The sequence below is a fragment of the Montipora foliosa genome, chromosome 13 (genome assembly GCF_036669935.1).
Source record: "Montipora foliosa isolate CH-2021 chromosome 13, ASM3666993v2, whole genome shotgun sequence".
Lineage (NCBI taxonomy): Eukaryota > Metazoa > Cnidaria > Anthozoa > Scleractinia > Acroporidae > Montipora > Montipora foliosa.
In genome coordinates, this window is record NC_090881.1 from 185,850 (window position 1) to 190,849 (window position 5,000).

The following is a 5,000-nucleotide window of genomic DNA, read 5'->3' on the forward strand; positions in this document are numbered from 1 at the left end:
AAGAAGATGTGAACGGATTGCAATTTGGGTTTTGAAATCTGCTTTAACGTAATCGGTTTTTCTACATGTTAAAAACACAGGTCACTTTGTCAATGGTTAAAGGCTTTGTTCCGGTATTGAGTAAAAAACAATGACCCGTTGACCTGTGTTTTAGACCTGGCCTGAGGGACATTTCGTTCTTACGAAGTTGGGTTTGATAATTTGGAAGCAATGTTTTAAAAGGGTTAATGTTGCATTTCAAAACAAATAATTATGAAAGGACAACAAACTGGAGCTAAACGGCATTGCACAATAATGGCTTAACTGTTTACTTTTTCCTGCAAAATGTACTGCCCGTGTGTCAAATTTTGTTGTTGTGCATCCCCTCCTTTACCACTCCATCGGTTTTTTTCTTTTACAGTATTTGAAGAATTGGGGCGTAGGGGGGTGGTTTTAACTTAGTGTTTCTTATTTTACCATGCCTACTGCTTCAGGATTCTGTAAATTATCATTTTGAAGGGACAGTCCATATGACACTCTGCCTCTTTGCCCTTTCGTTAGAAACAAAGTTGATGGATAAACTTAATGAAGTTATCAAGGGACGACCTTCCCAGATCTTCTATCACAGTTCAAGGAAAGAAAAATTGTTATGGGACTGTCTGTGGAGAGTGGTAAGATAATTCGTCCAAATGTTTATTTGCAGGTTCACAATCATCTGAACTTTCTTTCTGGCACATCGTGTGCAAAGTGGTGTTTACCCACAGTTTTATTTCATTGTGGCAAAGGTCTTCTCGTGGTTTAGGGTGTTTTAAGTGCATAAGACAAGCCACGGACAATGTATTAATCCACAATTAACTGTCAGCTTTATTGCCAATTATTGCTAATGTAGTATTTCACTTCCCACCCCCCGCCCCCAAATGCCACAACCAATGATTTTTGTTGGTTACCTTTCCTTTCTGTCAACATAACCTATTTCTCATAGCAGTTTATTATTGCTTTTGTTCATTAAGCAATGCAGTGGCTTGAAATCTCCCTTCAAAGATATGGTGAGGATTTTTAATGTGACTTCTTCTGTGGAATCCTGGTCAATGGAGGGAATGGTTATGAAACCTGGCGAAGTAATTTGTTGTATGTTTCTGTTGGCTATTTTGGAGGTTGACCATGCGCAAAACTTGGCAAAATGCAAAAGGTGGGTATGCGTGCTCATACAAGCAGCCACCAGAATCACTGCAGTTACATATTCATGCATAGTCAAGGACCTTCTAACAAAATCTTAGCCTCTTTGTTTGCTTCTATGATGTTTGCTGGGCTTCTTAACCATTCCCTCTATCAACTAAGTTGGAATAATGCTTCCATTTCCACCAATAACTTCATTATTACTATTATTTATTGCCATTATTGTAGTTGGTATTGTTATTGTTATTACCATTATTATTTACTATTATTACATTTTATTAGTATTTCAACTTAGAATGTAGAATATAATGCAAACAAAATGTTACTTGCATGCAGGTTAGAAATGCCACACTTAGTTCACTTATAAAGTGCACTTTCACAGTAAGGGGTAACCCATGCATATCTTGTTTGACATAGACCTTTAAGAGGAATCGAAGCATTTATTATTTAAATAAATGGCTCTAAGTGCATGATTTTTTTTCTTTGGAGACTATCATAGATTATTTTTGCCTTTTATGACGATGGGGTGAAGTAAGCTTTTGTTGTTGTTGTTAGTCATCAATTTCTCTCGATGTTTTTACTGTTAGGGAGAAATTGAGATTGACGAGTTGCCAGCCTCCCCTGCAAGTACTGATACTATGTCAGTGGCTAGTGGTAGTGAAAGTGAAGAGGGTTCACTAGCACCATCCCAAGTCCCAAAATTAAAAAGGACTCATCGAATGGGAGTACAAGGACAAAGCAGCAGTCATCAGTCACAAGCACAATCTTTGAGTAAATCTAGCAACCAGCTAGAGTCATTTAAGTTTCCTATATCTAAACGCATCCTGGAGTATAGTAAAATAGGACAACCTCTCGAAGAAGAAGACAGAAAGCAATTGATTAGGGATTGTGTGACCTGCTTGAAGGCTGAGTGTGGGGACATTATAACCAAGGAGCAGTTCAAGTTAGCCAGTCGGATAATTTGCAACAAAGTGCCAGTGTTAAAGGACGTAAAGCCTCTAAACTGGCCCAAGGATGAGGAGTTTGACTTTACTTTAAGTGGTCTATGTTCCTCTGCCAGGGGATAAAACAATTGTGTAAGGGATTAACAATTATTGTTGAAATCTCTATCCACAATCTTGGTCAGTACGTGTATATGTGTGGCATTTTCCACAGTTTGTGCCTGAAAGTGTTGTTGCGGGAGTAGAAGTTATACACTTGGAAATTTTGGAACATTAATTCATTTCACTACTAAAGCGGCCAAAAGCGGCCGACCGGAAATGTGACATTTTTCCTAGAGCGGCCGAAAGCGGCCTTATCAACAGACCTCAATTCTTTTCACCCTCCCGACCCTACATAAAGGAGAATGTGCTCAAACACGTGGGCTATTGTTGTTTGAGATCTTGACCAATCACATTCAACAAACTGGGCATAAATTTTCATTAAGAGGGAAGAGAGAGAGACGCTCAAAATTTCTATTTCGTCACACGCGAATGCTGTAATGGCGGAACCTGAACCTATAGGTCTCGATGAGTTTAGGGCGATTTTTGGTATTGATGCAGACAATGTTGACGATTCAGATGGTTCAGATATTGATTTTGAAGGGTTTTCAATCCAAAATAGTGACGAAGAAGTTTCTGATAGCGAGTTAGAGAGCAATGGAGATCATGAAATGGAAAGCGACTCGGAAAGCGAGAGCGAAGATGATGTCTGGTCTGAGCAACTTGAGGATTTTGTTGTTGAGGGTTTCAGTGGAACTCAACAGATAACAGCAAATATTCCAGAAGATGCACAAGCAAGTTTTTTCTTTGGTCTACTGTTTACTGATGAGCTGATCAATCGGATAGTGAATGAAACCAACAAATATGCACGTACAAAACTTGTCAACAAACCCGAAGCACTCGCGAAGTGGAAAGACACTAACAGAGTTGAAATGAAAGCGTTCTTCGGTTTAACACTCATTATGGGAATTACCAACCTACCCCAGCTTGCCCTCTACTGGTCCAACGATCCATTTATTGGAAATACTGGTATAAAGTCGGTCATGACAAAAAATCGTTTTGAAGAACTAGCACAGTATCTTCATTTCAACGATTCATCTGCCGAACCGAAGAGGGAAGACGCCAACTATGACCGGCTTTACAAAGTGCGGCCGGTTCTAAACAGCGTTCTTGAAAAGGCGAAAAGTATCTACAAACCTTCAAAATGTTTATCTGTGGATGAAGGAATGATAGCTTTTAAAGGTCGCCTTGCTTTCCGACAATATTTACCGGCAAAACCAACAAGTATGGTATCAAAGTTTGGATGGCTGCCGATGCGAGCAACGGTTACGTTGTGAACTTTGATGTTTACCTTGGTTGCGAGGATGGAAAGCAGAAATTCATGGTCTGGGATACAACGTGGTAATGAAAATGGCTGAACCGTTTCTGAACAAAAATAGACATGTATTTTGTGACAATTTTTTTTACCTCAACTCGTCTGTTTGAGCACTTGCACGACCAAAACACTTACGCGTGAGGGACTGTTCGACCGAACCGCAAAGACTTGCCTCCATGATCCAAAAACAAATTGAAACAAGGAGAAGTTGAGCAGGCACAAAAGGGCATTCTTGTTTACACAAAATGGCACGACAAGAAAGATGTTTCTTTTCTTTCAACTAATGTTTCACCTATGGAAGCAGGTAGACAAGTTGAAAGAACTATGCGTGGTCAACGCACACACATTACAAAACCGAAGGTGGCTGATGTTTACACCGCCAACATGGGAGGTGTTGATCGTGCCGATCAACTTCGTTCATTTTACGCTTCTGGCTGGCAATCGTGCAAGTGGTACAAATATTTATTCTGGTTTGCTTTTAATTTGTCTGTGAGCAATGCCTTTGTGCTTGAAAACTTCTACCGTTCGTCACAAGGAAAGACAAAAAGAGCATTACTTCCATTCAAACGCCAACTTGCAGGACAACTTATCAATGGTTTAGTCAAAGAAAATGCGCCGCAAGAGGGCCAATTCCAACTGGTCCAAGCCGTGCTGTTAGTCCAGCCGACCATGTCTCCGTTCGTGTAGAAGGAAGAAAGAGAACGTGTATGCAGTGCAGTAAAATGAAACGCAAAACGCCGAAAGGTCACAGGGTCAAAACTAGCTACGAGTGCAAGATTTGCAAAGTTGCTGTTTGCCGCTCATCATGCCACAATGAATTTCATAGTGATTGAAATGCAAACTTATAAGCTCAAATCAGGATTTAAGAAGCAAATTTAACCCAATATGATCTTGCTGTTGATAAGTGTAAATAGAAAACAGGGTTCAACATATATTGTTACTTCTTGGCTTTAATTGGATATGTTACTGTTCGCAATATGGCGGTAAATTTGAAATTTTAAGAAAGTTGTGAATTCAGCAACAATTGTTTTTAAAATTTGTATATTGTGCTCAAATCAAGTATTTGATATAAGTAAACTCACGTTTTCAACTTCAATTTTGTGTATTTTATTGTCTCACAAAATGTTCCAGCAACTACTGAGCATATATGTTTCATTTGGGAGTAAAAATGTCCATGATGGCCTCATTATGCTCCAGGAACAGCGTGGGATTAGCCACCAAAGCCCTTAGTAGTGAAAGGGTTAAGAACCACTGCGTAAAGAACCAAGCATACATGTAGTTTTTTACTAGGCCAATAAGCATTGTAGGTATAGTTTATATATCAGTTTCCACGGCACGAAAGTAACTTTTACTTTGAAAAACTTTTTCTCTTTGAAAAAAAATTCTTTGTCCTAAACATGAATCATGTATTTAACATACCGGTAAATTGCACAGTTTTTTCTTGCATTGTTAAGGTTGACTAAATTAATGTTGTTTTCCTTCAAAGTATT